Source organism: Anopheles coluzzii, chromosome 3 (assembly GCF_943734685.1).
Source record: "Anopheles coluzzii chromosome 3, AcolN3, whole genome shotgun sequence".
NCBI lineage: Eukaryota > Metazoa > Arthropoda > Insecta > Diptera > Culicidae > Anopheles > Anopheles coluzzii.
This window is the reverse complement of record NC_064671.1, coordinates 33510135-33537372: the sequence shown is the minus strand read 5'-3', so window position 1 is coordinate 33537372 and position 27238 is coordinate 33510135. Positions and strand designations below refer to the sequence as shown.

Below are 27238 nucleotides of genomic sequence, written 5' to 3'. Positions count from 1 at the left end.
CACTTTTCTGACTGCAACGAGGTGTACGCGTTGCCGTGTGCTGGCCAATGCTGGTCTCTGGCTCTGCAAGCAGCAGCTCGTGTCCAAATAGTTTCCATTACAAGTGGCAAACATGTCAAGGCTGGTAGGACACAAGTGGAGGATCCACTAATTTAGCGGACGTGTTTAAGGGCTTCCTCTCTCCGTGTCTTCGTGAGCCGTATGACAGAAGTACTGCACCGCTTTTTTGACACATGTCACCCACATCGCTCGCTCTGTCTAATTTCACAATGATGTAGCTCTGTTGTGTAAAATAATATGTCCAATTTAGCCGTGTCTTTCACTAATGTATTCTGTTTCTTTCTTCTCATCTTTTCTTTTATTTTTAGGATCTGCGTTGAACCGTCTCTCCTGTTGATGTGTTCGGCCCGTTCCACTTGCTGCGGCTACCCGAGCAGCGGTGGTAGTGTTTGCGACCCAACACCACTCGGCTAACACTTGAAAGGGTTGTGTGCGTTTGTGTTTGTGTGTGTGCCGAACCGTCTCTAGTCAGGTGTCCGGTGTTTCCGGTAAGCAGGAGGACCCAACAGCACATTTTGCGCGTACCGTGTTGGTCGTTATCCTTATCCCTATTGTTGCACACACGACGGCTCGTTCGTGGCAGGAACGGACGAACTTACAGACACACAGCTTACACACACGCGAAATTTAAACGTTTCTTCGTGACTGAGAAGTAAAAGTTTCTTATGCTTTTTTAGGGAGGATTGTGGGAATAGCAGTGTGTGTGTGTGGAAGGATAATAGCAGGCGGAAAAACCTTGTCTGAATTGATCTAACGATACGGCGGTCAATCGTAGGCGGTGGGTGACTCGTCTTAGCCAAAGAAATTGCAACAAGAAAGTGTTTTGTATACGTGTGTGTGTATAACCGGTTGTTATCTAGTGTGTGTGTTTGTGTGTGTGTGAGGGAAAATAAGGGAGTAAAACAAATCACGGTCCCATCCCGTTGTGGTGTGGAAAACGGGTCCCAGTGGTGTTGGTGGTGGTGGTGGAGACTGTGTGATAGATTTGTGTTTCCGGCACTGCCGCTACTTCCTGTGTTGGTGGTTGTTGTTCGCACTTCAAGGAAAAGCAATTCCTGTACGTGTGGTGCTATTTTTGGAACAAATCCTGAATTGAGCTAACCTAACGAAGGGAGAACCGTTTTGCGCTGTCAAACCACCAGCTACTACTGCGAGCGAGCGAAGCGTCCGGAAGCCGTTCCAGGTAAGTAGAGGCAGAAGGAAGCAGAAGAATAATGGAAACAAATGGTTAATTAATTCTTAGTAAAGATTTGGGGGGAAATGAGCGGTCATGCAAAGGGGTCCGGCGGTAAAGCCGCCTCGTGTTTTAATACACAGCTTAGCTTGCTTCCTTATCAGGACCGAAACTGTTTGTAGCTAATGACTTTTTTTTTTTGCTGACCCGACGGTACACTAAGTAAGGTTAAGGTTTCGTTTATTAAATCAATTAAGAGCATCCCGACGGGTTTTAACGCACTTTATCGCGTGTTTATGACATGTTAAGACGTGATGCGATTGTTTGATTTGTCTTGGGTAGCAAACACTGAATTCGATGCATATTTTGACATTTTGCTTTTTATTTTATTTCCTAGAACCATTGGCGCTATGAATAATATTAGAAGACGTTCAAGAAATATGTTAAAAGACGAAGCAAGTTTCACAAAAAAATGCGTTCAAAGTCTCAACAACTGTAGGCGTATCCACAAAGGCAAACTTTCCGTTTTCGCCCTCCAAAAAAACGCAACGATTCCTGTGAATCATGCATAAATGTAAACCAAACCCACACATGCAGCGGCCGGCGGTAGCAAAAAGGTACCATTTTCTTGCAATCTTAGCGATAAGACGACAGTACCGAAAGCCTCCCCACCATCATAAACGGCAAGGATGCGGCTGTCCTATAAAACAAAGCAAAAAGTTCAACCACACAAGACATAGGGGGCGAACGCCAACGGCAATGGTAGGAAGTAAAACACACACACAAAACCTCAAAGAGCACGCGAGCGTGAAATGTGCTCCCCGGCGCATCATCCGGGTGTGTGTTTGTGTCGCGTAAAGTTTTGCGCAAAGGTTTCGCCGCTCCCTCATGGGACCCTGCCTGCCTGCCATGGCGCCACCCCATGGAGAAGCCGTCGGCAAAGGATCCTTCTTCCCTACTATCGGCCCACCACTGGAATAAAAAAAAAAACGAAAAGAAACGCACATTACTTCGGGCTGGGTTTGGATAATTTTCCAAAAGGTGTACCCAAGACGGTTCGCTTCGGCCCGAGCTGTTAGTGAGCATTACTTTCGCAACCGTAGCTGTTGGTGGAGTTTTTCTTGCTCCTTGCTTGTTTCCATCGTCCCCGACCAAATAACAAAAAAAAAAATAATGCCGTAATGTGGTTACAGTTGCGTACACGCGGTCGGGGAGGTACTTACTTTCTGGTGGAAAAAAGACATCCGCGGCAAAACCACCGAGTATGATATCTGGTCGTAATTTTCTGCATATTTAAACAAATTGGAATTAAGCGCCAACACAGAGCCAAGAAGTGAATCGCAAACGATGCGCACGTGTGCTGAGGGGTATTACTGCACTGTTTTTTTTTTGCGAACGGAGAACTGAGAAGCTTTTTCTCATTTGGTGTGGTGTCCTGGTCTTGTGGCGGTGTCGCCCTCTAGGATGGCCAAACTCAAAATCATGCACGACGGTGACAAGGGACCAGCAAAAACGTGACGAGCCAATTTAGTCCAACGTCGGCATAAGTAAAAATCGTAATCTAATCCGTTTTTACCATTACCGCGTGGAGATGTTATGCGGAACCGTATGCGCAAATGTAGCCGCGGCCCTTGGTAGTATAAAGTGTCCTGGACGCGGTCGGTTGCCACTTATTTCTGGCGAAAAAGGCGCCCGTTGGCGTTAGCGCGTGTCGAAGCCATGGGGGAGGGAGTAATTAAAATCAGATTGAAACTCGCTGATTAGACCATAATTGCCGTGTCTGTGCCGCTTAGCGAGCCAATTATCGGGGGGTTCCAGCCATTCCAGGTTCGGTGCAGAGTGCGCCCAAGAGATTGTGCGGATGGGGATGATTTGCGAAAGAGACTGCGTTGGCAGGGAGCGATTAATCTAGCAGCTACTTAAAATGATATAGTTCGCTTGAACCGCTCAAGGGTTCGCCGTTGAAGATGGAATGGACGGGGGTTTCCTAATTTACAAGCTGCTGAGAAGTAAAATCTTTCTATTTTGGGATCAAAAAAGCTCATGCTAATATCATCTAAAAATTTAAGCTATTAAGCTTGAAATGTCTTGCAAAAGAGCATACATTTTGGCGTTTTCTTCAATACGCTGCAAAAATGCGCCTAAAGCTATGCAATCTACATTGCAAATTTCCTAATACTATGCCTTTTTTCATTGCAGTACTAGCTTTTTAAGGTTTTGAATGCCCTAAATGGAAATAAAAACAGTAATATCATAAAAATGAATTATGTCCCTACCTTTGCGCGGACGAAAAATCCCAACCAAGCAACCGTACCGTAACGTAATTAGGCTTGTCCTTTTTCTAAAACACTATTTTATCGCGATAATTAAACGGCAAACTGTGTGGACGGATTTGCTACCTTCAGTGTCTTTTTTTTTCGCTGCTTTATTGCCGCCAGTCGCAATAGATTATGGTCCGGGCTATGGGATTTTCTATGTTATTATGACTATTGCTAGATTCATCCGTCAAAATGTGGCGTGACGGAATGAAGGCATAAAAACATGGATTCGCATGTTTGATAAGACTCCATGACTTCCCGTTGGTTCGCTCTCTCTCTCTCTCTCTCTGTCCCTCGCTCACTCGTTATGGGCTATCTCATTAACTTGCTTGCCGTAATTGCCAGCCGGGGGTAGAACCAGCCGAGGCCGTGATTAATTAATACACCGACAATTCGACAGAGCCGTGCGCGCCATTACCATTCCTAAAAGAGAAGCTTTTTGCCGTCAAAAAATATGTAGCTACATTTATCACGAAGCAGCGCTTCCCCTTCAAGAAGGATGGTTAGTGCGCCAGCAAACGTTTCGGAATAGGACGCGCTTAACGCCGCCAAACAGATTCTTTCTTTCGGCGCTTTTTTACCACACGCGCACGAACGGAAAAGGACTAAAGATATGGAAATAAATCGCCAGAATGATGATATTCGGTTAAGAAAGGGCGGTGTGTTTGGACGAGTGAAAGGAAGTGGAGACGCAAATGAGAGTTACTAAAAATAGCTTGCGCAGGAAAGCGTCACGCGGGGCATGATTTGAATCGTTATCTGCAAATATTTCTATGCTCCATAAAAAAAACCTTCGATCCTTGAGAGCGTCAAACTGGCTGATGGAATCGTTTGCCCTTTTTTTTGTCTATTCGCAAATTTTCCAGCACAAGTTTTGTGCGTGTAGAAGTCCCGGAACTTTCGTAACGCATTTTACACCCCAAAAGGAGCCGAAGCCGAGTGTCTGTTACGAGGCGTGTCGGTATCGACGGTGTCACGAGAAGTTTATGATGGGTTCCTCCTATCTCTCCCCCCCGCCACCCCGTGCCAAACACCTTCGGAATCTCTTCTTGGCAGTCCTAACACGCGCGCGCTCGGCTGTGCCAGCGAGAAGTGCTGTATATCCTTTTTGGCTTTTTGTCTACGTCTCTTGTCTTTTCCCTACGCCTCGCAGCACCGGCGGCAACCCTTGATGGTAGGCTGATTTTCTTAAGCGAGGAAAAGTGATGGGGGAGAGGGAGCCATTTTATAGTAGGAGGGTCCCTTAATGGTTACGGGAATCCGTAGCGCGCCCACCCTTTTCGCCCGTCGCCGTCTGGCTGTTGGTGGAGTTTTCGGTTCTTGCCGGGAGTCGATAGAATTTGTATTGCGCATGTCATGTTTGTGCGAATGGCAATGATTCGGCTGTTTTTGTTTGGGGGATGGGGAGAAGGTTTTGGCCGCTCCCGGAGGTTGCTTCTTCTATGGCCGGGCATGTAGCGACCGTTTATTTTGCCCGATAGCGGCGGCGCCACTCACAAACCCGGAGATTATGGTGTGCAATGTTTGAGACGAAAAGGCAAAAAACAAAAGCAACACGCACAAAACAAGACGAGGAAACAAGCAAATTAATTTCATTTCATTGAAAAACAGCGGAAAAATAAAAAAAAGTAGGTGCATGCTTGAAGCACCACCGCGGGCTACGGTCGCTGGTGGTTAATTCCTTTGGGGAATTCGTTTTTATGGCATTCTTTTTATTACAAGCCTAAGGATAAGGGAAAAGGAAGCAGGATAACGAGAAAACAAAACTTCCAAACAATTTGGAACAAAACAAACAAATTCGCTTTTCGATTCATTTCACACCAACTGTTTACGCTGAATGAATTAAAGCAGAATATTGATCCATAATCTTTGGAACTGATCTTTCATTCTATATGAAAATTCAAATCAGCTACTCACACTGAGTGAATTACAGGGTTTTCCAAATCACTTTCGAATCATTACTATCATCATTTTTATCATTAGCACATCATTATTCACTAATTGCAAGATGTTTTTCAACAATTGTCAAATGGTGTATTTGTAACCCACTAAAATTTTAATTCTTCCACATGATTTTCAACACACCACAAAAAACTGTCAAACTCAATCCAGCTTGAAACGTGTTGAAAGTCATGTGTAAGAATTTTAATTTTATGATGATGGAAATGCACCATTTGGCAGCTGTTGAAAAACATGTTTAAGATGGTGAATAATGATTTAACATAATGCGGAGGTGCTGCTCCAAATTCTCGGCAAAAGAACGCATCTAATTAGTGGTATGGTTTAAGATTTTGCTTTGCCCATTATTCAACAGTATCATCTCTTCCCTGCATCCCTTACATGGGTTTCCAAGTTAGTTTCGAATGTAAACATTATTATTCACCGCCTGCAAAATGTTGTTCTACGTCGACCCTGTATTTCATTTTCATCATCACAATTTTTAATTTCTTCAACATGATTTTCAACACTTTAACTAAATAACTAAATTATTATGATGAAAATGAAATATCAGAGTGGTGTGAAATAACTTTCGAAACTGATTTGGAAAACCCTGTAATACCGCCCAACTGGTGATGGGAAAAGTGAAGTTTTCGTCGGAATCGATTTCGGCAAGCTCCGAAGTTTTCTGGAATCGATACCGGATAGTAGGTCCGGACTTGGCTCCGGAATCGGCTCCGGGAACGGCTCCGGAATCGGCACCGGAATCGGCTCCGGGAATGGCTCCGGGAACGGCTCCGGAATCGGCACCGGAATCGGAATCAGTTCCGGAATCGGAATCAGTTACGGAATTGAAATCGGCTCCGGAATTGGATTTAAATCTGAAATCCGAATCGGCTTCGAAATCGAAATCGTTCTTGGTATCTCCATAAGAAGAAACGTTTGGATCCAATGTTGCTACGCATTGGTAGCCGCTCCGATCCATTATCATGTACAATCCCGTACTGTTTTCGCTTCTGAAACTTCTTATTTCAATTCAAGAACTGATTCTCATTCCGGAGCTCAGAATCGATTCCAGCATCGAAATTGGCTCAGGAATTGATTCCGCACAAGGAATCGGAATCGGGTAGGTCCGATTCCGAGCTCCCACCACTATGCCCAAAACCGCTATGCGTAATGTCAACGGTAGGCTTTTCACGTGTGCTTGAGCGTACATATCTGTATCGCTGCTAAATTATTCCGCAATTAATACTGATAGTAATCCCATTTGAATGGACCACATTTAATCGGCGGCTTCGACACATCTCCCCAGCGTGTGTAAAGTATCCGTTTTGTGTACACAGACCGTGAACAGCAAGGGGATCGTCACTTGCACCACCGAGGTTTGGCCCGGCCTGTGCCACGCGGCAAGTGGCTAATATTTGTACGATAAATTAAGCCGAGCGGGCTAAGAAGATTGGTCACTGTGAACAACTGTTTGCGTACATGTCATGTTCTCGAACACACCACCGACTGTCTCTAGTCTTGCTGTAGAAGGGCTAGTATTGGGAAAAATACAACCCACAAAAAGCGATGCTAGGCGTTGCCAGTGCGCTATCGAACGTTCTTTTCCCGGGGTTGGTTTGTTTTCGTTTGCCGAAATGACCCTTCTGTTTGTGCTGTGCTGTGGCGACTGTGGGAAGAACTAACATATAGGGGGGTGGATTTCGACGTGCGATATCCTTATGCGATTGTTGTTTCCGGTGGTGTGTGTGTGAACCCTTATCTACCTGAGCGTGAACTAAACCCCCTGCCGGGCCATATTCTCTTTGGGGGGTAATTTAACGACAAAACCAAAGCTTATGAAACAGATCTACGTGTTTGTGTGCTGCAAACTGCATTCTAAGCATTCTAAGAGCTGTGTGTGTGTTTGTTTGTTACTGTCTCGGTTGTTGGCAAATTTATATCCACCACAGCAACGCCGCTTAGCCAGACATTCGCGTGACCAGTCCGGCCACCCTGCCCTGCCCGATGGTGACCGGAAATGTGAAATTGAATTTGCTAATTTATTCATAAATTCAATCGCACGCATTCCCCCAAATATCGTTGTCCTCAGCATGCGTGTCTGTCTGTGTGTTAAAATCACCCTGTTTGAAAGGACGAAATTGTGTCCCCAGCTTCAAATTACGTTTGTGTGTGTGCGCCGGGCTGTGTACTTATCGAAGGGAACGTCCAGCGTGGGGAACGTGAGCAGTTGTCTAAACACTGATGACGCCCCTTTGTACCCGGGCGGTTTTCCAACTGTCCATTCACTGGAATCAACTGGAATGACAGGAGTGAGAGAGGAGCACCAGAATCAGATTTTGCGTTTTGCGCAAGTGTTTGAACAATCTGTCTTTTCCCATCACGTCGTCTCCCGTTGGCGTAAACATGCTTGCGGCACTTCCTGTTTTTCCGAACGAGCTCGAGCCGGTTTATTTCGCTCGATGGGAAATGGGAATCATCATCCACCACCCGCCAGCCCATAGGCGTCTCCTGTTCCAACCTTTTGCCGACACTTTTCACAATCAAATCGGCATGTAACCGGATTCAAATCGACGGAGAAACCAGAATATATTGAACTTGCTGGTTGGTGGCGGCTGGTTTGAACAGAAATTTGTTGAACGGTAGAGGCGAGCATCGCTTCCGTTCTCAGGACGAATTTAAATTTATATTCGAACGCGCGCGTACGTGCGCCATTTACACGACAACCTTGTGTGTGTAGCACGGAGAACTCCCCATTGGTAAAGCCGGCCACCTAATTTCTCTGCTGCAACGCGTGTGCGAATTGATGGTGAAAGGGCGGCTGTAGATTGTATTGAACAAATTTTCATTGAATTGACAATTTGACTCTTCTCTTCGCTCGGTTGGATGGGAATGGGAAGGGCCCCCAACCAAGGTGTGGTATGTTTTGCTGATTGTTGACATCGGTAGTGACAATTTAAGCATTGCACCGCAGGACAGCTAATACAGAGAAGGATAGAAGCGACAGCGCGTGACACTGAACGTGTTGAAGCTATGCGCTGATACTTTTTAGAAAAATTTAGGAAAAAGAGTGAAAATGACTTCTTTTTGTTGATGGATGTGATGCTTAACAGCCTCACAAGATTATGGAGCACATTCCAAAAAACGCCTAAATGTATGCAATGCAATGTATGCAAAAACGCTACGAGACAATCCTTTTAAGCTCTTTTTATTGAATTCCACGGAATTTCTCTGTATGAAAAAAGCCACTTCGTATGCATGTAGTATAACAACGAGGCGAAGTTGAATTTTCTTATTTTCATCGAACTGAAAACTACCACTTGAGTGGGTTTTCCATATCTGCACGCGTGAAACAATCGCCGATGCGCAGCATCGAAACGGGCTCGATAAAGCAATAAGATTAGCTCTTCCACGCCAATAGTCCGTACAACCCACTTGTTTGATTTATTTCCTTCTCCCGTATCGACAGGCAGCAGGACTTAGCTCCTTCCCGTTCCACTACTCCCCCTATTTCTCAAAGCAATTTACATGCTCAAAACGATGCGTTGTACGGGGAAAAACATGCTCCTGCATTCGTTTCATCTTTCTACGCGAGGTTTTTCTCGGAAAGAGCGAATCCATGTGGCGCGGCAAAGTACAACCCAGGCAACCGTTGCGGTTCAGACTTCTTGAAAGAAACACCATTTTAACCATATAATATCTTCAAGGGCTTAAGTGAAAGGATACGCCCGTGCGGCTGCTCGGTTGCGGAGAAAAGGGTTGAGCCGCCTCTAGCTGCTAGCAGCACCATCATCATCGTCGTCGTCGTCGTGTGCTGCTACTTGAGATTTTTGTTTCGTTCACGCTGTGTGTGCGATGGGTGATGGTGGTGGTGGTGGGGTTGGGAGACTCCTCCGGGTGTGTCCTCTTTCTTTCTGGGCAAGGTTTTTCACTTTTTTGTTTGTTTGAAGCAGCAGCAACAACCCCGCAGGCTGCAGACAAGACGGATGAGTGTCGAATGAAAACGGGCCACAACGGGTGGCTGATGGTTTGGTAAAAATTATCTTAGTCACGTACCGCCACGCGTGTGCACTGGGTGTGGAGCCGTGCTGCTGCCTCGTGAGGGGGGCAGCAGTGCCCGAAGCGAATGGGTGGGCGGAAGTGTGGCGGAAGGCGTGCGAGAGAAAGCCGCGTGCTCTTCAGCGCGCATTCCCGCGCACGCTGCCTATTGAATTTTCCAATAATATTTCGAATCGATACTTCATGAGTTATGAGGTGTGCTTCCAACCGTCGTTTATTTTCTCTAAACCGCACTCTCCCCGCCATCCGTGTGTGAGAGCGTTCCTTGCTTTCCTTGCTGTCCGCAAATCCGGCATGCCCGCGTAAGTGGGACAGAAGGAAAAAGGAGAAAAGACGACCACATAGTCCTAGCAGTCTATTGGTTTTATGGCTTTCTATTGGCGTTTCGTTCGATGGTGGTTCCGTGCTTTTCTCAACGATAGAAAATGGGTCGAAGCTGCCCGCTCCTGCTGATGCAAGCTATTCGAGCTATTGGAAGTGGATCGCTAGGGTGGAGTACTGGGCGGCTCCTTTCCATAGATAGAACATGCCGAAAGTTCGCTTCTTTTCGAGTGTGGCTGCGTGTGCTGAATATGTGGCAAACACCGGAGCGCTCTTATTATGGATGAGCTTGTTTCAGTGCTTCAGTTTATTTGCTCGAATGAAGCACAATGGTGGAAATTTATTAAATCCAAGAACACATCTTAGATCTGGTGGAAATTTATTAAATCCAAGAACACATCTTGGATCTCTGTGTAGTCACGTACCGCGGAAGTTTCAGAAACCCTCTTCATTTTAACGTGTTAAAGTTTGAATGTTTTAAACTCTCCTCCCCGTTTGTGGGCGCTTTAATAAATGGTACTTTCCCCCTCTCAATGGTTTTTAATTATCGTAATTGTCGAGTTGCAATGAGTGAGGGAACACACACACACTACACTGCCTGCAATGCCACGGGCGGGGCGTCCCTGATAAATTGCTCAATCGTGCACCTGTGCGGCACCTGCGAAAACAATCAGACAAATTGAAAATAGTTTTTTTGCGTAATTCGCTGCAATGCCTTTTGCCTTCTCCGAATGCACCTGCAGCAGCATCGATTTCAAATGCTGTTGTTTTGTAGGTGGTGTGTCAGAGAGAATTGTTTTGCTTCTGCTCACCTTACCGAGCGGCGGGAGTGTTTAATTTCATTAAAAAGTATTTTCATCTCTGCCTTGGCAGCAAGACATCGGTTGCGAAGGGAAACCGATATTGACGCGAGCGAAAGATCCTTCCACAAAGTTCCGTTTGCTGATGGTGGTGATGGTGGCATTGGGTGTGCGTAACAGTCACAGCGTCCCATTCCCCGGAAATGGTGTGCTTCCTGCACACGAAGGTGTTATTTTTATCCGAAGTTTATTTTCCACTTTATTGATCGGTCACGGGATGTTTGCCGGTGGGGAGACGGGGAAATGGAATGTGCGGAATGATGCTGATAATATGTTTTTCGTCCCCAGTTTCAGGGTGGAGGGTGGAGGTTTTGCGTTGCTTGAATCGCTTGTGCTTGGAACGCCTGCGTACCAGCAAAAGAGGTTCGTCGTCTATTTTTGCTCTCTTTCTCTTTCCGTTCTTGTTTTCCACGCACAGTGGTGGTGAAGCAGAGTTTGGGGCATTCATCTTTTGGCCTTTTTTGGTGGAATCAGTGTGTATGTATGTGTGCAATTGAAATCCATCGACATGGAAAGGGCAGAGGGACGTTGTGAAAAATGCGCCTTATTTGACTGTATTTTTTCTTAGCGTGTGATAGAATTGCTTCACAAAAAAACCTATACAAACAGACGCATCCAGCAGATTCATTTTGTTTGTATCGTATTGCTTAGTTTGTTTTTGTGTTCAGCTCAAGCCTCAATTGGTCCGACAGTGCAAAAGTGGCTCCGTTCTGTGGCAGCAGACCTGTTTTTCCGCACGCACCGGAACGGGAAAACAAGACGCTTGGCGCACGTTTTGTTTGTCGTTATGTCGTTGTGCTTGCCGTATTTTCACCTCCTAAAAGTTGGTGTGCCTGGTAGTGTTGTGGGGCTCAAGCACGTCGTCCTGCCCGCTGGTAAGTGGCAAATGAATGCAATGTTGTTGCAGCACACGATGTCACAATAAATTCTGTCCCTTAACAACAGGACAGGAAAAGCCCCCCAAGGCTTGCAAAGGCTCTGGTGTGTTATGCTGGCCTGTGAGTGTGTGAGTGTATGTGTCTGTGTGTGTGTTTTCCTCCTGCACGCTTTCGGACGCATTCGGAGGTTGTTATTGTAGGTGGCAGTGGTGGTGCTGCCTTCCGTCTTGCGTTCGTGTGTTGGGTGAAATATTTAAGACTGCTTTTGCTCTAATGCCATCGCCACTCGACAAGCAATACACAAACAGCCAGCATTGCAATGGGAAAGAAGAAGAGAGAGAGAGTGAATGAAAAAACACACAGCGAAAAAGTAAAAACGACACGATGCGCGGTGCGTTTTTTCCGAGGGGGAAGTTGTTTCCTTCCTTTCAAACGCTTTGCACAATTTGGCGCAGTTAAGTGGATGTGGGGGGAACCCTCTCATCCCTCTCCCAACTCGGTTGTTTTTGTTATTTTGCTGCTGCTGAAACCGGAACCCTTCTTCCCGGCGGTAGGCTCGAGTTTCGAGTTGATTTTTAACACCGACGCTGGTTCAGATTTTCAAGGAGTGTCCTTCTTGTGGATGGTTTTTTTCTCTCCATTCCCACCCAAAACGGAAACGGAACGCCATTTTCTCGCCCTGCCTTTTGCTCTCCGTGTGCTGTGTGTTGAAAACACACATTTATCGGGATGATTGCGTATTGTTTTCACTCTTCTCCCTGTTGGCATACTTTGGCCAGCCGCGTCAAAATGTCATTGACGTTCATCGCGTAACAACTTTCAAGGATGTATGCTGCAGCAATGGTGCATGAGCCGGGAAGGATACGTTTGATGCACATCCTGAATGAATGGTGAAGGCAAATAAAGGCAAGAAAAATGAAGCAATAGCAGCAGTTGTAGCTACGGAAGTGACAGTGGAAAGTGAAAAGAATTTCAATTAAAACACATACCCATATGTTGTGCGCCTGTGTTCGGTGTCGATTTGCATCGACTGCATCGCGGCAGAAGTTAAGTACTGCTGCAGGGAGGTGCTCAATTACCGGGTACGTATGGTATAACGAGCAGCAGCAATTCTGGCGTTTGAATTTGAATCGTAAATGGAAAAAAAAGATTCAAACTCGGAGTAAAATAAACTGGCGAATGAACAACAAATTAAACCACAAAAAAGTGCTTTAGATGTGCCAATTGCATAATGTTAGGCGCTTAATGATGCAAATTACGTACAATGCAGACAGTGTTTGAGCATGTATCGCATTTAAATGGAAATATGTTAATTTATTTGTTTTGTAATTACAGTGGAGCGCCTTTTATACGGGTACCTTTTATCCGGTCGTTCGTTTATTCGTGCTGTTGAAAAATGACAGTTCAATACAAAAATACTATTGCGTGCTGAAGAGGATATTTGAAAAAAAAAACGGTTATCAGAGCACATTTTCTTAACAACAAAACGCTATAATTCATGGCACATTTCCAATATTATCATCGGAAGAACATGTAGTTTATAAAAATTGGCTAGGTTTTACCAAAACATAAAATAAATTTGAAAAACAAATCGGGAATTTGTGATAAAATAAATACTTTGACTCATTATCCGTGTTTTTCGACTATCCGTGCGAGATCGAGTCCCGAATAGCCCGGATAATCGGCGCTCCACTGTATGTTGGTTTTTTGCCTTCAATGTTTCAACACTTTCCAATTGACATTTTCGAGCATGAATAACCGAAAATTCGAGAAAATTCCCTTAAACTGGAGAATTAAACTTCCCTTAAACTGCATCAGTTTAAGGGAATTTAGAAAAAGTCCTTTAAAATCAACTGTGATGTTTCCTATCGCTACCGTTGGTAGTATAGTCATTTTATACTTAAATAATACCGATTTTTCTAAAAATAATGTCACTCAAAATTTGCTTTCGTTTTTCATCAAAAAACAAAGCTATGAATGTAAAAATGACTTCGACGGTATCGTCCATCGATTGAAGAAAGTTTAATTTACGAACCCACCAAATCTTGGCGCTTACAACGGACTTGATCACCCACAAATCCACAATTTCAGGCGTATCGAGTACTAATCGAGCAGATATGGAAACACAATTTCGAGCAAATGTCACTTGGGTTACTATTTGCGCCTAATAGTATGCAATATGTTTATTAAAACTAGTTTCAAAATATTAATTACTATTGAGAAAATAAAAACTGAATATTACAAGTAAATGATTTGCAGTTTAATCTTATTTATTTTGAACATGTTTGTTTGCTTCTGAGTGACAGTTTACACAATTTAAGCATTGCAGATAAACAATGCCACTCAAAATACCCTATTTTTACTACCTTTTGAGGTAGTACACATACACACATACCCACAAACTTGTTTCTTCAGGCGCTCACCAAGAACTTGGCCCGCAACTGTTTATCGTTAGCCGCACTTCCGGTCGGGCTGCCGAGTTGGAAGTGTATCGGACGCGTGCGAAAATAAATTAGTATACACCCCCATCAGCCCCTCTACCACACTACGCCAGTACCCCGCTAATGTGTTGCCCTCGTTGCGCCTGTACCTCTGTGCATACGACCAGCAGCATCGGTCAACAATTTGTAGCATTACATAAATATCTACCTTTTTGTTTTGCACGTTTCACTCCCTCCCGCACTGGAGGTTGAAGCTCGGAGCACACGGAGGTTAAAGTACACGGCCTGAAGGGTGGGGGAGAGTAACTTTTTAATTGAATTCTGTGACTGTGGTCTGAAGTGGATATCGAAAAGAAAAAGAAGCGAAAAAAAGTAGAAAAGGGTGTGTACTGTTCGTGTGCTCCAGGGAAACTCCCTTCTCCGAAGGGAGAAACAGCTGACCAAATATTAGCGGTAAAGAAAGGGGAGCAAGGCCAGTCCGTCCATTACCCGTGTGGTAGGAAAAACTAGCAGAAGGCTGGAAAAATAATAATAAGAAAAAAACATACAGTTCATAGGTAAAGAAAAATGGAAAAAACGAACCACAACGCACCACCATCGCGAACAAAACGACGGTCCAGTAAGTTTAACCAAGGAGTAGTGCTCCGCGCACAAACTCACATGAATTCCTTCCCCACGCTGAAAGCATGGCGGTGGAGGTTGCGTGGTTTGAATTTTCAATAAGTTTTCCCCGGCTGCTCAATGCGTTTTCCTCGATTCTTTCTCGAAAAGGCCCTTACTACTGCTTTAGAATCGCCTTCGGTCTTATGTTATGGCGTGGCGCTCGTTCTAGAAGGAAAGTAATTTCTATGTTTGAGTAGTCGGAATGTGTTTGCCTGTGTGTATGTGGCTTATGGTGCTCACACCCAAACGAAGAAGGAAGGGAGCTTTCTGCACTCGCAGTCCTTCGTTTTGGATAGCAAAAAAAACCCGACTAACAAACCACGACCTCTGGCGACCGGGCTGCACCTAAAATACTTCTTCGTCAGGCGGGCAAAAACGTGCCCCAGTCACGCAATGCCATATGTTTATTGAACCCTGGCCTGCGCTTGCCTGCAGCACACGTTTCGGGGGCTTCAGACGTTCCTTTCTCCCATTCCTTTTCTTTGGGCAGACGCGTGTCCCGTTGCTGAACATGTGTGGGTTTAATGTGTGTGTGTTTGTGAGTGTTGCGGATTCAAACATACTTCCCTCATAATGTGTCGCCTCAGTGCGGACTGTGGGATAAATTCAACCTTTTGGCAAGTGTCGTTCAAGAAAGGGCATGTTGACAGGGCATGGAATGGATTTCGCAACCGAGCCCGAAAAACAAGACGCACACATATGGTTGGTGGACTTCATTGCTGGACATGTGTGTGTGTGTGTGTTGTCGCACTTTTGTTTTCGCAATAATCGAGAATGGAATAATCTAATTTTCATAATTATGTGCCTCCTGCTGTTGTCGCTCGGTGCCTCTTATCCTTGCTGCTGCGGTCAAGCGTCTTTGGGTCGAGCCAAAAACCCACAAACACATTCTTTGTCGCAGCGTTTGTATGTGTGTGTCTGTATGTGGATAACTTCATCAATTTATCAAAGGATGATAAATTTTTGATCCACATACCACACACAACACGCGCGCCTCCGGTCCACATAAAACCGGCCATTTGCCAGGAGCAAAACTAAGTTTTTGCTGTCTGTCTTCCCTGTTCCCCCTCTAACAATTATCGATTGCACTGCGGCCCAGTATGTGACAAAGATCTGGAACACACACACACACACAGGAGGGACGGACAAAAAGGGGACACACATTTACCGTCCCAAAAACCAGCTTTGTGCACCTCCGCTTCTTCGCTGCCACATGAAATATACATTAAGTCGTCCGTGTCCGTGTTGGTTGGGCTACCCCCGTGCTTAATCGAAAATAATGGCATTGTGTGGTTTGGTTGTAGTGGCACCGCACGGCACCACTCGTTTGCCTTGGGAAAGGCGTTTCCATTTTTTCTTTCCAAAACAAGACACACACACGGGGACGGCAAGCTCTGCTGGCGCGATGGCTGCCAAAAGGAAAAAAAAGCACTTTCCAACTTCCAAACCGACTGTCGACTTCTTGGGTCGACATTTCTTGGTAAGCAATCGAATAAACTTCCTAGTACGGACCGAAGGACCTTTGCCAAGGGCCATATCTTGCACGACATCTCCCACGCCGGCAACTTGACCTCCAAAAGCCAAGCGGTTCCTTTTTCCCGGCAGATCGTGGGGAATGAAACGGTGGCGCCGCTGGGCGGGGAGTGGTGTGTGTGTATTGGTTTAATAACGTCGCTGCTTAATAATTCACACCAAAATCAAACTTCATTGCCGCAGGAGCAAGGTACGAACGAACGCGTGTCGTCCACCCCTTTTACTCTGGGCTCATGTGAGTAGTTTCAAATAGCGCTAGCAGCAGCAGTTCGCAAAGGACGACAACCCGAAAGGAGGTTTATTTTCCAAAAAAAAAAAAAAACAAGCTTTCTGAAGTAGCGGTGGAGTCCCGAGGCTACCAGTATCAGATTAAACAGTTTAGATCGGTCCAAAGTTTGCCGTAAGCGTTTCAACTTCTCCAAAACCTCGTCACACACCAGGTCCTGGCGCAACTAAAATCTCGTTGGACGGATCTTTCGGAGCAGCAACTCAGAGCCTGTTTTTTTTTTGCTGTTGCTTCTTGTTGAAACTGCTGAGAAGGCATCACCACAGCACACGCGAGCCTCAAGACGCGAACCGTCGTGTTTCCTCCTTATCGAGATGGCAATCGGAAAATTTTCTCTCCCATTTCGTGCCCAAACCTCCCATCGTTAGTTTATGCTTGCGGTCGTTGGGATATTCATGCCAGCGGGAACGATAAATTAAGTCGGGGCCAGAACTCAGAAAAGAAATATTAAACATGCAACGTTGCCACCGTTGTCGTCGTCAACTAGAGCTCACGCTAGAGCCACGCTCACGCTCAACCCAATCTCGTGACGTCTTTTTCCTGCGGGGCCTGCCTTATTTTGCATTGAATGAAAATGTTTTCCTTTTTTCTGGTTTTTCCGTTACAGATCGTCGACGGCAACCTCTCCCCGGTTTGTAGAACCCCGAGCGCGCACTCAATCAACGGATTTTTGGTTCATTCTTCGGGACAGGTTAGTAGAGGATTCTATAACAGAGATGACAGCCGTGAGAGAGAGGGAGGGTTGATTGTTTAATTACTTAATTCCTAATGAAATGAAAGATCTGTCCAAGAACTGTACGACTTTGCAAAAGCGGATCTTTGACTAGCGGAAGCAGATCTGTTTTTCTTTTGAGGGTAAAGTTTTGTCGGAAAAACGGACGGGGGCTCTCCAAGCCGATTCATTCCGATGTCAAATTAGTCGCCGTTTTCCTTCACAAAACTTGAAAATGACTTCCTCTGGAAATGACCGGGAGAATCGATGCAAAGGGGTTCGTTGCCCCGACGTCACCTACCTATCAATTTCGCACTGATGAGCATTTAATTAGGAAAAGGTGCCTAATTTATGCGCCTTTTCACACCTTCTCGCTTGCAAACACCACACAATCGGAGCAATTTGGGATGAAGTTGGCTCTTGATTTGCGTAATTCCGCCTTTCGGAGTAGTCGGTGTATAATTTAATTCCGCTAGTCATCATCCAGATATCCACGCTTGGGTTGATTGATAATCCCATTCCTGGGAGAGCGCTTCGTGATAGCAAAATTATCCCCACTGGCTGTGTGTTGTGGCCCAGCGGACGGAGTTACCCAATGAGATCAAAAACACCTTCGAACGGGGATATTTCAAAGCTTTTCAATCATCCGCACTGTCGTCGGGGGGAGTTTTGTTTTCCACGTCCGCGGCATTTCGCGTGTCGTGCTCTGCTACTCGGTGTGGATTAGAAAAATCGATCGCTCAAATCCCCTCCACTTAACATTTCAACCATCATCGCGCGTTTGAGCCGTTGGTTAAGCGTGCTTACCACCAGGACTAGGGCTCATGGTTTTGAGAGGATTTATCGGGAAAGTCAACCAGCGTTGAAGCTTTATTTTGTGTGTGTGTGTGTGTGTGTGTTTGTAGTTGTGTGGATGATTTTTCAAGCCTCATTTCCCGACGCGCGCGCGTATAATGGACGACGGGGAGAATGGTTATCACAGCTGTGACCGGTAGGCTTGCTGCTGCCAATGTTCCCTAATGCTTTTACCTTTTGCCCAAGAATGTTGTACCCATTAAATCATCGCAACTTCGCTTACCGAGCACAAATGCAAGTTGAAATGTGTGTGTGTGTGTCTCACCGACGCTAACGAAGTTTGTCAGTGCTTGTTTGGCGGCGGCCTCGGCGTAGGAGAAGCGGCTTCTATTTGCGGTGGACGATGGCTTGCAGCCATTAATCAAAACCAAAAACCACAAAACCAACAACAGACTTCACCCTACAACAGCGCGATACGAACGATGACGATGGCGTGTTGCAGAGCGTGTTGCAGAACGGGCCTTCCGCCTCTTCCACCTTCGTGCGCCCTGCTTAACGAACCCAATTACACGCGCAGAAGGTGACACCACTCTCACTTTTCCGCTTTGTCGTGTCCTCCAAAATGTCATCAGGTGCCACTAACGTGCCCGTCAATCGACGATACATATTTCACAACGGAGCAGCTCTCGCGTCTAATTTCCTCTCCTCCCAGACACCCCACTCATCATCATCATGGACGGGGCGGACGGGGTGCTCTGATGTGCTTCCCCTGCCTCCGTTATTTTTTTGTTTGGCATGAAGGATCCTTGTCAGCGCTTGCCACCATTAGTGAGCCTCACCGGCGTGTGGGCACAAAACACAGTGGCCGCGCTCCATTTTTTTTCTTTCACCCGTATTGATGTAGACGTTTTCTGCGGCCAAATACACACATACAGACACAAAAAGGGCACTGAAAACGCTGCGTGTTGTTGCGATCAGCTTTCCCTCGTACCTCGTTCGGGGGCAGGGAAAAAACAAAAGCTCTTCTGAGCGATGCGAAAACCCGCAATTGGCAGACACTGTAGGCTTCTCTTTTGGGGCGCTTGAAATACTCTTTTTTCTCGTTTCTATGCCAAACCAATAGTACAAGGGCATTGCAGGCAGGATCCTATCGATTCGATGGTGGCCTACCATCATCATCATCGTCGGTAGAGCAGCGCCACGGCACCATCATAATCACCTTTGGACGTTTCGCAAAACGCAACATAAACCAGTCCTTAACCTACCGCTGCTGTGTGCCATCCTTCGAAAATCGCGCCCATGACAGGTTGCGGTTACGGGCCCTGTTTTAGTGTGTCATTTTTTGTTGTTGTGTCCCTGTGCTCCGTGTCCTCGCGTCCCGTCCCGTGTTTCGATGGGGCCCTCGCAAGAACGAGAGCAAGGTTTCTGTTTGCGCGTCGGATTTTCCGGGATGCGCCTTTCTATTGCGCCCGCTATTTTTATTCTCTCTGGGTTGGCGAACCGCGGCGTGTGGTGAGGAGCATTCCAGCGTGTGCTGCGTTCTGCGTCTGCTCTTCTCTGGGGTCGAATAAAAAAGCGGTCGCCCGAATTCATGGGCGCTTCCCCCCATGCTGCTGTCAGCTTATTGAGCGCAAATGGTGGATTCTGTTGCTACTTTTAGCTGGGGTTTTTTTTCTCTCCTGTTTCTTTCGATTCTTTTGATGGGGTTTCCCAATGTTGGTGCCCTTTTTTTCTTTTACTCTGTTGTAAAGAGATGTCTAAACAAAGAGGTTAAAAATAGGAGCTATTCAAGAATAATTGGCTTTTAAAGGTGGAGGAGCCTTCACGTGCCGCAGGAGCTGTGTATAGTATTGAGATATTGCTGATATTGATAATATTTTGAGTAACATATCTTATAATAGTAATATAAATAAAAGGATGATTTAAATACAAGTAAATATCATTTCCTGAATGTATTTGTAGCACACAATCAGACAAATAGATCACAATCAGAAAAATACAGGCTTTTACAAACCTCCAAGGATATCAATTTATTATTAATAAGAATAAAAACGTATCCAAAACTGAGATTCATCTTATCAATAACAAAAATTAATGCCAATCTACATTCTACTGCTACGACAAGCAGATTTATGAGGCCATAGATTCGCGTGAACCATTCTGAATAAACAGAGACAGGTTACCAAAGGCAGCAAAAAGACGTCATGCTGTATCTAAGCAAAAACATCATCCGTGTCGATGTACTGGTGTGGCTTAGCATACAAAAAGCTCTATAAAATCGACTTCTTTGCTTTTTTATATGATTGTTTGTTCCACACCACTGATCCAACAAATACTCATGATTTGCGTGTGTGTATATTGTATCCTCTCGAGCGTATTTATAAGGCTAGTTTATTCAGCTAGAAGAATCGAGTAGCTGTCTAGAGATTATGTGGCTTCTCCTGCTTTCTTTTTTTTATTCGTATTGAAAAGCTCTCCTTTCTTCTGCGGGTCTCCCCATCGGACGCCATTTTCCTGATCATCGCTTTTGCCCGAGATATCATGTTCTATCATCGATCTGACAGATAATCGAACATGTGCATGGCGAGGGCTACCGCCTACTCTACCCCACTTTGGATTTCCCATCGGTCTTTCGGATCGGCTTTTGGGGTTGTGGATTGTTGAAACCCTTTTTTCTGCATCATTTTTTGCACATGAAAAGGTATCGCTTGCGCAAAAAAGAAAAGCTCTTTCTCTTCAAATCGGAACGGAGGAGGAGGGTACAACGAGTAGCTAAAAGAAACAATGCCAACACATTGGCAAGAAAATTCTAAACCCCGAAAGCTTTTGTGAGAATGTAATTTGCATTCTTGGCGAAAAAGTTCCCCACTGACGAGAGCGAGCGTTCCGAAGTGTGCCAGCCGTTGGTGAGGAGGGAATGTAGTGGTGGTGGTGGTGCGGGTGAGCTATTGTTCGGTTTTGTCTTTGGCGCCGTGCTGGAGGTGGAATTTATTTTTAGTTAGATTAGCACATTCTCTGCACCGAATGTTGTATAGAGCCGGCATCTCTCGCCTTCCCTGTGCTGGGGCGGCGTTGCAAGGTTATTCTCCGTTGGGATGAAACAAACCAAGAAGGATAGCCACCAAACACATAAATTGTTTCTTTTAGACACACCTTATCGGAAGCACACACCGGGCCGAGCCTCGGGTCCTTGGGTGTGATTTGTGCGGGTGAACCAGCCGCAAGATAGGATAGAAATGGAGAGAGAAAAAAATCAAGAGAAGGACTTCTGATACGTTCCGGCTGCTTAATGTTTCGTTTCAATTTATATCCTTTGGTAGCTTTAATGTACTGTACAAGATTTGTGTTTAGATCCTTTGGAAAGGGGTTCCTTTTCGTAGGAAAAGAAAAGAATCTGCATCTCTTAAGAGTATGTTGGAGTAGTACCGACAGAAGCAAATGTTTTAAAGCTTTACGCTGTTTCTTTGCTTATTTCTCTCACAAAGATTGTATTGCGCATTGGTATCTTTCATACAAAGAACACATTTAATTCATTCTTCAAACATGAAATAGAACCAATGATTTGGTTCAATGCGTTGCAGAGTGTATGACTAAGGTTAGCATGAAATAACACCTGCAATACACAATACTTCATACAGGCACTCCCCGGGGCTCTTATCGCAAGCTCTCGGATATTTATAAATGCTTCTTACATTAGAATCCGTACGGTCCAAACCTACCTACCGGGGACCTGTAATGTAATGTCTTTACGAATGTCGACGGACAATCCACTCCCCGTACAAATAGGATTAGCGAAGGACAGTGCCGTCTCTCGCGTGCACTTCCTCCCCCAATGCTGCACAGAAGACGACTGAATGTGCGCACACAGCCTTCATCTTTCCCATGTGCTGTGCCGCTGAGCAGTGCGGACTGGCCCACTGTATTCCATTTCTATCTGATAGACAAACAACGTTCAAAGGCAGGCAAAAATGAATGTTGCAAAAGAAAGTAAAAATATAAGGTAACAGTTGCCTAGGAGCCTAAGCGCGTGCAACACGCAACAAAGTCGCTTGTATCCCGCCGGTGGCGTATGTGTTTTATAGCAGTATAACAGCTCCACTAATGTTTTCGATGTGCCAGTTACTGTGAAAAACGGTGTGATAAATTGCATTTTTTTACTTCCATTTCATATTCACCCGTTCCGCTCTGTAGCAGGCAGCAGTTTACTACCGGATATTGTAGCTTACCAGACGCGCAAACATTGACCCATGGTCGGCGGGGTGTGTCAACAAGGAATGTTGAAGGAAATGGAAAAATCTACCGGGAAAAGTGTCTGTGTTTGCAGTAGAACACTGCAAACATTCGTGCGCTCTCGTCTTATTAGATATGGTTTTGCAGTTGCAAAAAGGGGTAACTTTTCCCTGAAGGCGATAGAAAACTCTAGTGTCCTCGCATAAGATGTTTTGCTGGCGGGGCGTCATGATAAGAAACGTTGGGAGAAAGTTTCATATATTTTATCTCCCCACCACACGGCTGCTCTCCTCCGTCTAATAATATCCTCCGGCGGTAATGAAACTTTTAATGACACGCTCGCGGCGATAAAATATTTACCCCTTTTATGTTCCCCTGCTTGCGAAACATCTTTTTTTGGTGAGGCGTGTGTAGTACACGAACACACTGGACACAGCGGATTGGACGGCAGTGCTGTAGAATCACACACACACGCCCATGTGCAGGGTGCTGTAGATCGATTATGAAATCCAATTTATTATGTTTCGACCATCGAAGAACAGATGTTTCCAGCCTAGAGAGTGCGAAAGAGAGACGCAGTCACGAACGAAATGCCATGGTAGACGTCCTTTTTTTCGGCCCGATGGCTCATTGAGTGTGATATAAAACCGAACCAGCACACTGCCTACACTAGCCCATGGAATTGGGGCCGATATTATGCTGCTGCTGGACCCAAGAGCAGACACGCACTACCCGTTTTGTTTGGTGCAGAGAAGAAAGTTCGGGTTCGGTTATTTAAAGCGATAATTTATTGTGGCTGGGTTCGTCGGTTCGCGCGTTCTGTTCTGTGTTTTTTTTTTTCCTTTATGGAACGCAATAATGTATATATTTTATACATGGTCTGGTATGTGTGTGTGTGTGAAGTGGTGTTCTTGTTATAGTTGCCATGGGAAGACCCCAACTGCTGCTCTATCACCGGAATAGTGAGGAGCCGGCGTGAAGCGATGGAAATTGATTTATGATTAGGTACGGCCACGCTAGACCTCGACGGTCGTTATGCTTTTCCGCAAAATGGTCAAGAATGTGCTGAAAATTGCGTCACCAGTGCCCGCGGGGCCTTGTGTGTGCTGTGTTGGGAAGCATTTTCCTACATGGTACGCGGACATTCCGAGGGAGAGGGAGGAGGTATAAGGTAAAATATCTATCGGAAGCTGTAACATTATTGAAACGGAATGACAAGGAAAATGTAAAACAATTTTTGGTCGAGTTTGCGAAGGAATATTCTAGAGAGGGTTTCCTTTTTTTTACGGTTTCTGCTTGTGAGTTCGGAGAATGACGATATAAATTTTAAAATATGATAAAACTGAAGGGTCATTCTATCCTCCTGCTGCCTTTTCTCGCTTCATTTCTGCTCCATATGCTGCTTGATCGAATTTATCTCGATAAAACGAAGGCGAATGTTGGTCGTCGCACGTAAGGAAACAGGTGTTTGTTAAAGATTCCACTGCCTGTTGCCTGTACAATGTGCCAAATAAAAAAAACTCCCATTCTCACCCCTCTCTAACAACTTTCTTTCCATCGTGCACGATTTTGAATTATTCTATCGGACAGGTGGAAGCGAAAATAAATCCCCAACTTGACGTTCCCATTAGGAGACGTTGGCTGGATTTGCGCTGCCGTTTGCAAAATTCTCTTTCATCCTATGACTTGGACGCCGGGCATTAGGACCATTAGCCTTTCGTGGAAGGTGGGGAAAGAAGAAGGCTGGCCCTAGAAAGCATCACCAGCGCGCCAAGTGGATTTGCTGTTGAAAACGAGCATTGTAACCGTTTTATCCCCGAAAAAGATTGTTTGAAAAAGAGGGTTGAGCGAGCAGAGGGGGAGATCAAAGTAATGTTTTATTGATGCTCGGTGCTGTAGGAGCAAAGCGCGCCAACTGGACCTCGACAGCTCAGCCAGTTTCTTTGTGCGTTCCTTCGTGGTTTGTTGATACAGAAAAGGGGTTTCAGAAAATGCTAGTAAATATCAAATTTTAAAAAATTCAAGGTTTGTTTTTGAACTACATCGGAATCAATTTGAGCAAAAAAAAAGTCCCCTAAATCTATGCAAATTAAGAAACAAAAGCGCCTAAATGTATGCAACGGGTATGACAAAATCCCACTTTTTGTAATAAATGTATTCTTTTGCGTCATTGTAGAGCATGGCATCCCTGGAAATTCGTATCGCAACACTTTCTTGCGACTCTTCTTCCCTGAATTACTGTTACTGACAGATGACCTTTAGAGCGCCTTATACACCAGACACAACCAGCGGAAAAAGGGATCGTTTGCTGGCACTTTTCTTGGCTGTGTCGGTGAAGACAGCAAAAAGGGTTTCTTACATGTGCGCTACCACTTCTTTGCAGCTAGACCGGAAGCACGGCCGGCTTCGAGCGAAACAATGGCCAAACCGTCTGGCACGGGTCCCGTACGACACCCCGTAAGCGGATGCAACTGACTAGCTCAGGGATACTGTTTCGCATGAAATTCATCCACGAGTGCACGGGTTGTAAAGTCTGTCGCGCAATCCTATCCAGCAGCCCGTTGGCTCTCTCCAACCCACTACCCTTGCATCTATCCCGGTGTCTCAACAAACGCGCGCCCCCTTTTCTCTCCCGTTTCTGCAAAGATGCGTGTACGAAAAACGTGCTGCATGCTGGTGACAGGAAATCTAATCCCCTGCCGCCGGATGTGGTGGTGTCACAATACGAAGTTATCACGGTGTCACCGTCTGATCCATCTTCGTTTTTTTCTTCTTTTTGTTTGCTACCAAAGCAAGAAAATCCTGCCTTGCGGCGGACGAAGCGTCGATAGATGACGCGAACGAACGGTGGCTGGGAAATCCGGCTGGCAAAACAGAGAACGAACGGTGGTCCGTTACGGTGAGCTACTTTACTGAAAACGAGTCCGCCAACTCCTCCTCGCGGAAAAAGCGTTCTCTTTGTCTATCCAACTAGACACACACATACACACACACAAAAACTCCGACAAACGCAAGCAGAAGTCTGATCTCGGTTTGATGCAGCAATCCTAGCAAAACCACTCTCATGTTGAAGTTTTTCCCCCGTTTTTGCTAGACGGCGTTTTCCACACAGACACACATGCTTCGGTAGCTGGCGCGTAATTTTCTCTACCTCAATAAACCTTTTTAATGATGGTGGGGCTGGCCTTTTGCGCCAGTCAGCCCACGAACGCGCAAAGAGTGAAGGTGTTCACATAATAGGCGCTTTATCGTCATGCAATCGAGCCACAGCCCAGGCCCATGTCCTTCCAATCAGAGGACGGCTTTCGCTTACGCTTAAGAGCTTAATTATTAGAGCATTAAGGCTGCCGGATGATAATTCTGCTTCCGTGAGCCCTGTGTAGCAGTGCTGGAAAGGAAAGGTAGCGCTCGATGAATGGGAAGCGAAAGCAATGAGCAATGGGAACAAAGGAGGAGTGAGTTGATGCACCTCAGGACCGATCGATTCTGGTTGTTCGTTTCACTAATCAGCGCTGAAAAGGGATCCCAATAGCAATATCATCATGCATGAAATGCTGTGTACCTCCTTGTGTATGGTGAGCTATTTTTGGCTCATCGTTCGTTTGCTCTGTTCCAGCTTTAAGGCTGAAGACACGGAGTAACATCGTTGGAGTGAAGCAGGAGCGTTACTACCTCGCTAAAGCTGAGCTTCGCTGAGCTCTTCTACTTCACTGCTACGCTATGAATCGTAGGACCATGAGAAAATAATTATAATCAAGATGCCAAAGGATCCAGCGTGTGATATGCAGGCGGCCCATGACGTCGAGTGACTATTGATTAAAAACCAGGTCATTGCATTCCGGTACTTTTGATGAGCGTCCGTTTCGCCTCTAGCAGGGTTTTAGAGCAGTTTGTTTTCTGTGTACACAGAGAAGAAACAAACAAAAAACTAAAACCATAAAAGCGAGACCCAGTTTTCCATTTCCACTTTCACCCTCTCTCTCTCTCTCATGGTCATTAAACCAGGCGGGGTAATTTTTTCTAGCACACCGTTCCATTTCTGCATCTGCAAGGACTGCATGCCTCTCTGCATCAGCCCCCCCTCCCCCCTCCCCGAGACCCGGTGGGGGTGTAAATAGGCATAAAACAAGCAGAGTGGGCAGAGTGCACAAATGGATCCGGCCTCTCTCTCCTTTTGCCCCATTCGAACCTCCGGCTGTACGGCTATTGAATGGTTGATGCAAACACATCTTCTCCTGTCGTTGTTGATCGACCTGGATTTCACTGCCAGCGCTGCTGACATTTACACGGAACGGGAGTTTGCCAGTGCTTGGAATTGGGTTCCGCTTCAGCCCCCGCTCCGCTTCAGGAGTGGTAGAGAAATGTAGTGCAAAGGTTAGGTAGGGAAGCAAGCGCTCTGTTCAATGCGGAAAATCGGTTCCGTTGAGGAAAGATAAGCAATAGCTCCTGTCAATGTCAACAAGCCTGATGGTTTGTTTGTTTACCAGTTTACTTTAATTTTATACGCCTCAATGTATGCAACCCGCACAGCAAAATTGGCTTATTTTCATGTTTTAATTTATTTTGTTACTGTCACAACCGAAAAAAAGTGAGAGAGCAAAACAAAGAGCAAATTTTATAAAACCCTTAAAAAGGTGGTCTGCATCATCATTACAGCCGGTACAGATTGAGATCAAATTTTAATACGAAAACTGCGAACCTTACTAGCGCTTGTGTATGCCTCGCAGTATCGCAACAGCAACAACCGAGTATCAAGCGGGTCTGTCCCGGTGGGAAGCGTAAGCCGGTGCTCGCTTCGTCTGTTTGCGATGATACGGGCGATAATTTTATTTGACATCAACCTAATGGAATGGCTCGGTTTCCAAAACCAATCGCCTCACGTTTCACTAAATCTCGGCTTCCATTTTCCCACCCAGTTAAACCTCCAAGGAGGAGGACGGGGCGAGGGGTGAATGAGAGAGGATGAC

General features: G+C 45.6%; 2 protein-coding genes across 11 annotated transcripts in view; one reads left to right on the top strand and one right to left on the bottom strand.

Annotated features, from left to right (window-relative positions):
* Positions 1 to 27238, bottom strand: part of LOC120955650 (guanine nucleotide-binding protein subunit alpha homolog) — a 252778-nt gene that overhangs the window by 44102 nt on the left and 181438 nt on the right. The window lies entirely within an intron of this gene.
* Positions 1 to 27238, top strand: part of LOC120954773 (stress-activated protein kinase JNK) — a 65145-nt gene that overhangs the window by 6751 nt on the left and 31156 nt on the right. For 3 of the 10 annotated variants that reach the window (XM_040375004.2, XM_049610537.1, XM_049610538.1), the window contains exons 2-3: positions 738 to 1243; positions 17142 to 17225. The gene's annotated coding sequence lies outside the window, so the exon portion shown is untranslated. Of the gene's footprint in view, positions 1 to 368; positions 1244 to 17141; positions 17226 to 27238 lie in introns of all 10 variants that reach the window. The other 7 variants (XM_040375005.2, XM_040375001.2, XM_040375002.2 and 4 more) reach the window with 4 other exon arrangements.